The sequence below is a fragment of the Cuculus canorus genome, chromosome 2 (genome assembly GCF_017976375.1).
Source record: "Cuculus canorus isolate bCucCan1 chromosome 2, bCucCan1.pri, whole genome shotgun sequence".
NCBI classification, from domain to species: domain Eukaryota; kingdom Metazoa; phylum Chordata; class Aves; order Cuculiformes; family Cuculidae; genus Cuculus; species Cuculus canorus.
In genome coordinates, this window is record NC_071402.1 from 149891340 (window position 1) to 149904098 (window position 12759).

The following is a 12759-nucleotide window of genomic DNA, read 5'->3' on the forward strand; positions in this document are numbered from 1 at the left end:
AGGTTTTTTACATCGTTCTCTGTGTGTTTTACAATTCAGAACACTGTGTTTTCCTCAGCAAACATTGTCCTTCAGCAGAAATTAATCACAAGCAAATGATGAAGAATTTTACTTGATGAATATTGCTTACTGAGTATCACCAGAAGTGGTAAAACAACCAGCGGGTCGCATGCAGTCCAAGTAATTGCAACAAGCATATTGTCAGGAATATTAGTGCTATTTAATTACACTTGCCCACAGGCATATATTAGATCTTTCTGTCACCTTTGGTTGTGCAGTCTGTTGTGTCTGCAAACAATATGAATTCCCTGTCTTGCAGAGATAAGAATCTGAAAAGTACCCTTTTGTGGGTGATCTGGGAAGTAATACCTTCTGAGAAGACATTTATCGCTACTATTTTGTTTACATTTGACTACCGGGAATGTAAACAGTGTGGAAAGGTAACGAGATCTTTTATATGATAATTATAGATGAGATAGATAATGTCTGATTTGGCTTAGCTTGGAGGAATTATAATCAGTTTGCCAGTGAAGATCATAGAATCATAGAATTGCTTGGTTGGAAAAGACCTTTGAGATCATGGAGTCCAACTGTACCTGTCTACTACTAAACCATATCCCTAAGAACACTATCTACCCATCTCTTAAATACCTCCAGGGATGGTGACTCAACCACCTTCCTGAGCAGCTTGTTCCAGGGCCCGGTAAACCTTTCGGTGAAGAAATTTTTCCTGAGGTCCAATCTGAACCTCCTCTGTCACAATCTGAGGCCTCTAATCCTATTGGCAGTCACTTGGGAGGTCAACACCCACTTGGCTACAACCTCCCTTCAGGGAGTTGTAGACAACGATAAGGTCTCCTCTCAGCCTCTTTTTGTCTAGGCTAAACAACCCTAGTTCCCTCAGCTGCTCCTCATAAGACTTGTTCTCCAGCCCCTTCACCAGCTTTGTTGTCCTTCTCTGGACATGCTCCAGGACCTCAGTGTCTTTCTTGTAGTGAGGGACCCAAAACTGAACACAGGAATTGAGGTGTGGCCTCACCAGTGCCGAGTATAGAGGCACAATCACGTCCCTGGACCTGCTGTCCACACTGTTTCCAATAAAGGCTAAGACGCCATTGGCCTTCTTGGCCACCTGAGCCACTGCTGTCTCATGTTCAGTCACTGTCAACCAACACCCCCAGGCAGCTTTCCAGCCACTTTTCCCCAGGCTGGTAGTGCTGCACAGGGTTGTTGTGTCCCAAGTGCAAGACTTGGCACTTGGCCTTGTTCAACCTCATCCTGTTGGTCTCAGCCCATTGATTGAGCCTGTCTGGATCTCTCCGTAGAGTCTCCCTACCCTCAAGCAGATTGACACTTCTCCTCAGCTTAGTGTCATCCACGAACTTACTAAAGGTACATTCAATCCCCTCATCCAGGTCACCAGTAAAGATATTGAACAGAACTGGACCTAGCAGTGAGCCCTGACCTGAGTAACACCACTTGTGACCGGCCTCCAGCTGGATTTAATTCCATTTACAATGACTCTTTGGACCTGGCCATCCATCCATCCATTTGTAAGCAATTCAACATTTAAAATGTTAGGATCTAAATATAGATTTATATGTTGTCTAGTGTGAGACAGCTGTGTATATCTAGAAAATGTAGATATGCCACATTTGTTGTGTGGGATTTAAGTCCTATGAAGAAATTTTTCAGAGGAAACATTATTTCTTTGAAGAAAGGCTCAGCTGGCATAGGTTTACTATTGGTTATTAGAATTAAGAATAAAATTAACATGGTGAATCCTCTTGTAATGCGATGAGATCCTCAGAAGATATAAACCATAACAGCTCAATGTAAGTAAAGTAAGCTATGACAGTATACATCAGTTTAGAATTTGACCTTCTCCCCAGAAGATTGTTTCTCTGAAGATCATACTTGCTGTATTTGTCTTACTTTGTGCTTGGCAGAGAATTAATTAACACATAATTGCTTTGGTGAACTCAGGATAAAACTTCTCTGTTCAAGAACTCTATTCATTTACTGATTAACTTGCTTCATGGCTGAGTTAGTTCTGCAGGGTCATGCTGTACTAATGACCAGAGCACAGGAACATTGTCAAACCAATGAGGACAAGGTAGGCTTGGAAGTGTTCCAAATACTGTTCAATTAATCACTGAAATTTCAGGAGCTTTGGGGACAGAGATGAAAAGTAAGTTGTAGAGGAAATACATGAAGAATTAGATTCATATTGCAGACGGAGGGCGTGGGAGGGAGACCTTACTGGATGAGACTTGAAGGAAGATGAATTGAACAAAAATGGGAAGAAATGAAAATTTGAAAAAAATCATCAAAACATTACTGATTTTTTTAGGGTATTATGACTATTTCTTCTTTACTGTAATTTAATTTTATTTTTTCTCCTTTAATGCTGCCTGATCTCAACGTCAGCATGACTACTTGCATACATACAGACTGTGTGTGCATATAGGCTGGTAAGATCTAGTTCCCTTCACTTTTAAAATGTTTCCACTTTCTTTTTTACAGTCCAAATTTTCTGCCACAGCACAGTACTGTATGTGATCTAAAAAAAATGCTATGGGTAAGACCCAAGAACTTGATAATTCTTGTTAAGGTCAATGAGAATTGCAAATGCTCAATATCTCTCAGAGAGGTCTCAGACACAGGCATGGTGTCTGGACACGTGGTTCCAAATCCCATTAGCACTACTGAGATAATGGCATGTGCAGTGGAAGGAAAATAGGCTGCTCAGAGATTAGAGAAGACCATGTTTTTCTCATAATCAGCAGTTCAGTTACTGACTGTTTTTTTTAAATAGCACTCAGCTGAAAAGTTTCAGTAGGAACAGAACCATGCCAGCTTCATACAGGTTAAAGCAAAAGCTAGATTTCAGGAAATTAGGCAGACTCTTCGTAATTCTGTCTTAGATTTCCAGGTGATCTTTTTTAGGCTGCTGAACACTGTTTTATCAAGTGACTAAAACTTGAATTGGTGATACTGAGCACATCACAAATGTAGATTTTTAAACAACTCTGGCTGCATTATTTTTAGCTTTACCTAATTGGATAAACTCAGATACAATTAAATCGTATTGAAACCCCAAATCTATTTTTAGTGTTCTCATCAATTAGTAGATCAAGTAAAACTGTACCTATGAGCTTATTTTGACCTGCAAACTCATGTTGAGGTTGTGAACTGGACTTCATGTGTTACCTTGTGTTGTTTAACTTCAATCCAGAACTCAGAACTCAAGTTTTTTCTTGTCAAGATGAGACACCGGTGCTTTAGTTTCTCAGTCTCTAGAATGTGGTCAGTGTTTTGGTTTAATTTCGTAAATGAGAAGTGAAACTGAATTCATTAAGGTTGTGTAACCTTTGGGGTGCTAGTCAAAAGGTGCCATAGAGAAAATCACTAAATGGAGGTGTTGTTCACAACATGAATTTCAGCACTGTCTGATTCTGTAAGGACACTACAGCTGTCATTGTGCTGTACAAATAGTGGCGACAATTTTGATCATTTGAATCACAGTATTGCAATAGTTATAACTTAATTATAATGGCAGATGAAGGCTGGTTTTTTTTTTTTTTTAAAGTAAAGTAAATTTCCAGAAAAAAACCCCTCACATCTGTTTCTGGGGTTGAAAAATTTCCAGCATTTTTTTTAATCATTCAATGAAGTCTAAACCTTTTATCCCACCAACAATAAATCCACTGTTCTGCACAGCTGAACTCTGATATTCTTGTTATAATGGCAGAACATTTCTGCAGGAGTTTCTAGATAATTCTCTGTGAATGAGCATATATTGTTTAAAAATCTGCCAAATTATAAGAGTATGCATAGTATACTAAAGTAGTAGATCAAGAGGAAATTGGACTATTTCTCCAAGCATTTATCTACTTCAACATCTTTCTTCCCAAAGAATAAGGAAATATTCTTCCTTACCTCTCCCCCTCCCATTTACAGGAAACTATCCTCCGCATATATAAAAATACAGTTTTCTATTTGGAAACAATTTTCAGTTTGGAAAACAGAAAGGGAGCTAAATCTCTGGATTAAGTTACCCAGTCTGGCCTTCCAGATGGGACTGTGTGAAGCAATGGATAGTCAACCCTCATCAGTCCAGGCTTTTCCATCAGCAGCTATTATTATGGTACTCAACCACTGCCGTTCCCTGCTGCTTCCCTCACTGATTCCATTTAGCAATCTGTACTCCCTCCTCTTGAGTTTGAGGGACAGGGGCAGTATACTCCATGTCACTGACATTCTCACCTTGTATCACCTTTAAGTGTTTTTGGCAGTGGGCAAAAAGTTCAGCAGAGGAAGCAGCAGCAGCCGTAGAACAGCTACTAGCTGGAGGTGTCTCCTGACTCGGAGAACTCCAGCTATACTGATTACTGATGAAAGGATCTGATTTCTTGAGTACATCAGTTTGCCTTTTCAGAATGCAGGCATAGAGAGGGCCCTATATGACAAAGTAGTTTGGAAGTCAGCATCTGCATGAAGCTATATAGCATTTTGGCTTTAGTAATCTCATAAACTGCATTTTGTCATTACTGTTCTACTGACTGTTTTTTTAATCTAAAGTGCCTCAAATCTCAGTGTTCCTGGTGTTTTGATGAGACATTTAAAATAGGTTGCCGGTATTAGAATCCAGCTGATGATATAGCACCTTTCCCATTGCTTAGGTTACAGAAATAGCAGGAATCCCGGGTTTTAGTCCCTCTTTTGACTTCCAGCCAGCGCCAGTTTAAGGTTTTAGTGTTAATCTTCAAAGCAGTCAGTCTAAGATTCATGCTTCCAAATTCATGGAGGAGGAATGTTTTATATTTTGATCTATTAAATCAGCAATATGGCATCAAAACAAGTCAGAGCGTGAGATTAGCATCTGAGAGCTGGAAGTAAAGCACTGACAGCTAAACCAATAGAATCATAGAATGGTTTAGGTTGGAAGTGACCTTAAAGATCATCTAGTTCCAATCCCGCTGACATGGGCAGGGACACCTCCCACCAGATCAGGATGCTCAAGGCTCAATCCAACCTGGCCTGGAACACCTCCAGGTTTGGGGCATCCACAACTTCCCAGGCAACCTGTGCCAGTGTCTCACCACTCTCATAGTGAAGAATTTCTTCCTAATGCCTACTCTAAATCTTCCCCTTTCCAATTTAAAGCCATTACCCCTTGTGCTATCACTACACTCCGTTATAAAAAGTCCCTTCCCAGCTTTCTTGTAGGCCCCTTTCAGGTACTGGGAGGCTGCTACAAAGTGTCCTCGGAGCCTTCTCTTCTCCAGGCTGAACAAGTCCAACTCTCTCAGCCTGTCCTCGTATGGGAGGTGCTCCAGCCCTCTGATCATGCTTGTAGCCCTTCTCTGGACTCATTCCCACAGTTCCATATCCTTCTTATGTTGAGGATTCCAGAACTGGACACAGTATTCCAGATGAGGTCTCACAAGAGAGGAATAGAGGGCCAGAATCCCCTCCCTCGCCCTGCTGGCCACACTTTTTTCGATGCAGCCCAGGATACGGTTGGCCTTCTGGCTGTGAGCATGAGTTGCCAGCTCATGTGAAACTTCTCATCAATCCGCACCCCCAAGTCCTTCTCTGCAGGGCTGCTCTCGTTCACATCATTCCCCATCCTGTATCAAAACTGTGGATTGCCCCACCTTAGGTGTAGGACCTTGCACTTGGCCTTGTTGAACCTCATGAGATTCACACAGACCCCTTCTCCGGCCTGTCCAGGTCCTTCTGGATGTGACAACTGCACCACTCAGCTTAGTGTCATCTGCAAAGGTCCAAATAAACTTTCAAGAGATTAGATGGATGTGATCCTTTCTGAGAAGCAATGCATTCTGAAAGATCCTTTCCAGCAAGTGAAAAGTATTCAGAGTCGTCAAACTCTGCCAGTTTTCCCCCTGAAAAGACAAACCAAACCCAATAGTTAAAAGGCCTTTTTAGTTGTCATGGCTTTTCAAAAATTGTTCCTAGACCTGCCTCTTGTCCAAAATGACGTACAGACACTTGTGAAGACTGTGTGACTTTGTTATTGTCATTGAATTTGATTTAAAAAATGTTCAAATTTGAGATGCATTAATTTTCAAGATTTCAGACTAATAAACTAAAAGTAATAAATGACTTGTATCTAATTAGCAGATTGAAAGCATGCATTTTTTTCAGTAGCATATTATTGGAAACTGCATATAACTACTATTTTAAAATAATTAAAATAAACCTGCATTTGTCAGTTCTTCATGCACAAATTTTACCTTTGCATGTCACAAGATGGCACTGTAAGAATATACATTGTATTTGGTCACTGAATGCTTTCATTGCCACAAAATACTGCCATATACTACATATGTTGGATATATATATGTAGTATATATATGTGTACACATATATATACGTATACATATGTATACATGTATATGAATACTATACATGTATACATATATGTGTATATATATGTGTATACATATATATGTATATACATGTATACATGTGTACAGTACACATGTATACATGTATATACATTTATATATGTAGTATATTTATAGGTAGGTTTATATAACGATACTGCATGTCCTTCAGATCCTGACAAATAGTCTCATCAGGATCTACTGGAGGCAGTTATATAGGTGGTTGAGTGTCGTGACAGAATCCCCCTCCTGTGGTGTTAGCACTGGGCAGGGCAGGCATGCAGAGCTCCACTCCATCCTCACAACACACCCTGCAGGAATACAGAGCTTTGCAGACCATCCCATAAGATTGACTGATACTATAATGAGTATATGTGGAGCCTATGTGAAAGTCAAAGATCATAACTTTGTAATAGGGAACCAGCCTGGCACATCATCCCTCATTTCTTGAGCCCAGACCTTTAGGAAGCTCTCTGGAGGAAACAGTCTGTTAGCTACAGAGAATTGTCTTCATATCATGGTAGGGATGGCCATGACACAGGCTGCCTGAGTATCCCAAGCCTGCTGATGGATTCTAAAAGAAGCAGGTGGAGCACACAGCAGCAAGTGAAAGGGCTGTGTGGAAGTCCCATCCACTACACAGGACTTTGCTCTTGTGTCTGTGCAGTCTCTGCTGCATAGTGGCTGTTCTGAGAACCTCCTGCTACCTCAGTCACCCTGTTAGGGACATAAAAGCAGTCATAAGTGCCTTCACATGCTATTGCTCATCTACACTGTGGTGTTTCCAGCACAGAGTGTATTAATGTCAGGACTGCTGTCTCTGCTCCCCGTGTCCACACCTGTATCTCCTGTGCCAAATGGATTTGTGTCAGTATGTCACATGAACGGGGAGCAGTTCCTAGTGGCAGTGAGCTGTATTATGAGGTGGAAATAACGAAACCCTACAAGGTGGACCCTCTGCCTGTTTTTCTGAAAGTTTTAAAGGTCAGGGAGGTTGGAGGCTCCTGAATCCACTGACCTTGAAGTGACAGTCTTGCTGTGAGGTCTACTTTGGATGGCATAGAGTGGTACGGCATGAGGTACAGTTGTGTCTCAGGTCCTAGTTTTGCATCCCTGGCCTTTTTAAAGACCACTTTTTGATCTCTTGAATTTTGTGTGGAGTTTAAATGGCTTGGTGCTGCAGCCACTTTCAGTAGTGCTAAGCTGCTGTGCCATCCTCTGACAGATGTCTCAAGGCACAGCCTCCTCCTCTGGAGGCCAGAGGGGATTTCTTCACAGGCACCTGTGGTGGAACCAACCTTGAAGGATGACTCTATCTACTCTGTTTGTAATGTTGATAGTGGACTTCTGTGGCTGGAAGTGTCCGTAGCCCTGCTCTGCAGCTCAGTGGAATGACTGCACGTCAGAAGCAGTAGGACCTCTATGGCAGTGTGAAAGGCATGTGGTGACCGTGTGGGGATATGCTCTCTCTGGACCACAGAGCAGACTGTTTTGTCACCTGTACACAGATTTCCTCTTGGTTAAAGCTTGATACCTAAATGCCTGAGTGGAACGTGCTGATGAACTAGGAAATAAGTTATATAGTGGTGTTGTCACTGAGCTAGAGGCCAGAGAAAAAATAGTGGAGAGTCAAACTGGTAGTGTAGATCCACCATAACCCTGAATGTACTCATGTGAGCAATTTTCTCCTTTCAGACAGCAAGGACGTTCATTTTGTTTAATTGCCCACCCTTCACTTGACAGATCAGATGATTAATAATGCGGAATTTTATCTTCCACAGATTTGTAAGACACTTTCACCATATCTGTTCCACGAGGTAAGTATTTTTTATTTTGTTTTGAAAATGAGCTTGTGCATTTGTGGAAAGAATTACTGTTTTGTGCTAACCGTGTCTTGAATGGGCAGAGTTTTGTTGCTGGCCTACACACAGGGGAATAAAGGTCCGTTTACTTCTATACCCTCAGTACTTCTAGGCTGTAAATCCCAGCTTGCAGAGTGACATTTCTGGGCGCTGGACCACTGTGATATGTCTGCTGGTTTTAATATTATCTAGCAGGAGCTTTACCTGCCCCAGGCAGGATTTTCCTTACGCTCACCCTGTGCAGGAGCTCCTGGCAGGGAGGACTGGGCAAGGACCAGCACAAACAAGAATCTGCTCATAGGCACTGCATTTGGAGACAAAAGCAGTTTGCTAGCACAGATGCAGATCGCTCCATGCCTCTTGGTGTATGTGCCCAGGCATCCTCAGTTTAACTGGAATGCACTTAGCTTTAGTGACTACTGTTTCTAGACTCTCACCCCATTTGAATAACTTTGTTTGGCTTTCAAGAAAATCCATTTTATGAAACCTATGAAAGTAAATTAATAATCTTATTTCTCATGTTTTTATATATTAGGTGAACATGCACTTTGCACAACTTAATGTTTCTTGAGCTCTACAAACGCATTTTAGAAAATAACAGCAGTGTTGAGTTTCAGGAGAGGATTACAGAAAATTCCAGGTTGAAAGGAACCTCTGGAGATCATCTGTTTGAATCTAGCCACTGTCTAGCCAAGGAGTATTTCCAGCTAAGGAGCTTCCACCACATTCTGACCTGCCTATTCCGGTGTTTAATTCTCCTCATGACGAGTTTTGGGGTTTTTTTTCTTAAATCCACATGAAATTTTCCCTGGAACAACTTGTGCCTTTTGTCTCTTGTCCAGCAACTGTGCATCCTAGAGAAGAGAGTACCTTCAGCTTCTCTGTTACTTCCTCTAAGGTGTTGGAAGACAGTGGCAAGGTAGAAGCCTGATTACTGATAGAGGTGGATGCCCACCACCTCGCAGAGGTTCCTGTGTGGTTGTGGGCACCCTCTTTTAGATTCCTGTGTAGATCACATGAAATGTGCTGTGCTTCCCCTCTCATTGGAGCTGGAGCAGTAAGGAAGAACTATTTATAATCTTGTCCTAATCCGGGAGCTCCTCCAACAGAGGCAGGTGTGATACCGCCAGATTTTCCAAGGAAAAGAATGTCATGGTGGCCATTTATCACAGTGGCCATTTATCACAGTCAGATTTTGACTCAAGTGCAAAACCCATAGGAAACAAAGGTTGTGTCAGGTCTTCAAGGATTAAAAGAAAATAGAAAAAAAACCCCAAACACCAAAAAACCTCTTGCATAATATTCCTCTTACAGACTGAAACTATCTAAATTTGCAGCCAATGTGAGAATATTTTCCATGGAGAAAAAGGGTAAAAGACAGGATGAAGGAATATGAAACACTCAAAATATTTCTGAGTGCTCTAGTATTTAGAATTTTTAGAGCCTTGAGGCAAAATATCCAACTAAGTCTAAACTTCCAGCAACCATTGCTATGATACAGGCAAATTATTTCTTCAGTAATGCCTGCAGATATCCACATTACATGTAAACACATTATTATAATGGAGAAGCCAAATCAACTCTAAGAACACAACATGTGCTGTGTCTAGTGGTCCTGAGTGTCAGGCTGCTTCTATGAATGAACTACTTGCTGGTTTGTTTCGTAAAATAAAAATATGATTGACTTTTTATTCAACAGCTCTTTGCAACATGAATCTTGGCTATGGAAAGCACTTGATGAAAGCTCTGGAAGAAGCACAATGACCACGCTTCAAGTACCCATAATATCCATTGCCACTGAATTTCGTGTACAAATCTGATAAGGTATTTCCATTGTTAGCCATCAGGACATGGCCGCTGTCTCACTGATGAAGTCTTCATGTGGCAAACCGTAACATTTACCAGCTTGTAATTTGTCTAGGACTCAGATATGCTGAAGAGGGTAAGCTGAGTTGTACATTTTGGAGAAGAAAAGGGTAAAGACAGTCCTCAGTTTTTCACACAGCTCTCGGAACATTGTTTTTTTCTTGCTCTAAACTGAGTCTTCCTCTGCTGAAGAACCTCTTTAGTTGTGTTTGGAAAACTAGAGTGATAATAATGTCACATAGTTCAAAAGAAATAAAATTTAAGGCTCAATTTATTTTTTTTAAGCCTACTACATATTCACAGAATATTCATAAGCACAGTGAGTTACAATTTTATAGAGATTCACCAGTAAAAACAGAAAGTATCTCTGTATGAACCAGGTGTTTGCAAGTGGATATCAGAATTTTATGAAGACTAGATTTGAGCTGTAGTCACATTAACATGAGCAGAGCCTAGACTAGTGCAAGCGCTAATCAGCAGCTGGTTAAATACTTTCTCCTTTTACACATATCCCCTGCAGTTATTCTGGCCTTGCTAAAAACAGTGACAAAACTCCTGTTAGCATCAGCAGGCCCAGAACATTACCCAAAGAATCTTTTTCAAACTAGTAAAACATTTTGAAGTTCAGGGAACTTTTAAAGTGCGACTCGTTATGTGGGGCAGCTTTTTGTAAACTCAGGGAGGTTTTATAGCAAGAAAAATGTCTGCAAGATTCATGTAACTGAAATGTGCAGCAGGAGTTCTCAGCATGCAGCAGTGACATTCATCATAGTCAGATACTTTCTTTGAATTCATATGGTCCCAATATATTAGTGAGAACTTTAATCTCAAAAGACAAATCTGACCCACAATTGAATTCATGGGGAGCTGCATTCCTTGTGCATGAATACATGAAAACCTTGTAAGCTGAATTGCTAAGGTCTTTGCGGTGGTATGCGTGTGTCCTCCTTACACTGACATTGTGCCAAATCCCAAATTTTGTGGTTTGTCATTCAGAATAAATTCATAAGTGTTTTGTTCCAGTGTGTGCGGGCTTGTCTAGCAAGTAACACCAGATATTTTTAGAGAGGAAGAGTGGCAAGAAGAGATAATAACTGTTGTAAAGATTTCCATCAATGTTAAATTCATGGGAGAATAAACTTGTGGTTTTGAGAAACAGTCTTTGTTCTGTCTTGACATCTGGCATGACAACTCCTCTGTGTAAAGTGTTTTGCTGTCATTTGCTTCAATGTAAACTTGAGGTCACTTGGTAGACACTCATAGGGTCCACCAAGGGATGTATGGAAATGGATGGAATTACTGAATGCTCAAAAATGTAAGATTTGTAACCTTGCAATAGTTATGAATACTATAAATTTTATTTTTTTTTCAGTGTCTGTAAGGCCATTTTTGGAGGACCGTGAAGTTAATGGCACTCTCATGTCTGAGAGATTTTTTTAAATGAATGCAATGATGTTCAAGAGTTTATATATTCTGTTCTCAAAAGAAATACTTAGCTAATCTTCATTTAATGTATATGCAGAAAGTAGACGAGTTTTCACCTACAAAATACCTTTACATAAAACAAACAACAGCAACTTTGCCATTACTCAATTTCATAAATATTCTGCTAAAATTTCTTAGAAATATTCTTTTTCTGGAACTTTAATATTCTGGGGGCAATAAGCTTGCACCTTGGAAGGAGCTGACAGCTTGCAAACTCAAGGGATCATGACTGCCACTTCCTTCAGGAGCCAAAATACTTTCTTGTAACAATACACCAGATCAACTTGTAAGATTTTATTTGTGTTTCAAACAGTTGTTTCTTGGGTGGTTTATTCCAGCTGTTTCAGAAGTCTGAATGCAGTGTGCTGTGTGACAAAGAGCTGATGTAGGCTGAACCACATCTTTGGTAGTGTAAGCTCATTAGCTCATATATTCAGGTTTTGGTTTTGGTGGAAGAAGCTGGTTTCTTTTTTTTTCCTTCTGTTTTTTTTTCATAACTCTCTAATTCCTGGTTTGGGCCAGTGCAAAAAGCATGATTTTATTAGGTACATAGCATCAGTTCTAATAATTTTGGACTTTTCCTAACCATACTGCTTCTTCAGAAAATAATTTGATGACTTTTTCTAACTGTCTTGCTGGCAGAATAAGAAATGCTGGTGCAGTGTCTTCTCTCCTACTTTGCTCCCTGCAGTGCATCAGTTACTTTAGTAAAAAATTCATGTATGTGCTGTCTCAAAATACCTTGCCTTCTGCTGCCTCTGCAAACTGGTGTCTGCTTCTTGCTGCAGACTTCTCTGACAACTACTTGGCTGTATCCTCTGTTCCCCTCCCATGCTCTTATCAGTCCACAAAGAACGTAACTGGGAAATTTGGTTTGTTGGTTTTTTTGTTTACATCTTTGAAATAAGAAGAAAGAAAAAGACTCTATGAGCAGAAGTATGGTATTCATTACCCCTATATGTATAAATGCATCCACTAGTGACGGCACTGAAGAGTTTCTCAGTCCACTGCTCATTGCCAAGCGGTTCAGAGACTGCAAGAACTCTGATTTGGACTCCCACACTACTCTGGTCTATTAGACTCTAGACAATCTATTATATATTTTTATCAATTATTATGCCTATACCTAT

At 40.5% G+C, this 12759-nt stretch overlaps 1 long non-coding RNA gene across 1 annotated transcript; it reads left to right on the forward strand.

Moving 5' to 3' along the window:
* Nucleotides 1-2345: 2345 nt before the first annotated feature.
* LOC128851401 (uncharacterized) lies at nt 2346-11315 on the forward strand. Its single transcript, XR_008448764.1, has 3 exons — nt 2346-2474; nt 8198-8233; nt 9978-11315. It is a non-coding gene; the product is annotated as an uncharacterized LOC128851401 (long non-coding RNA).
* Nucleotides 11316-12759: the final 1444 nt, after the last annotated feature.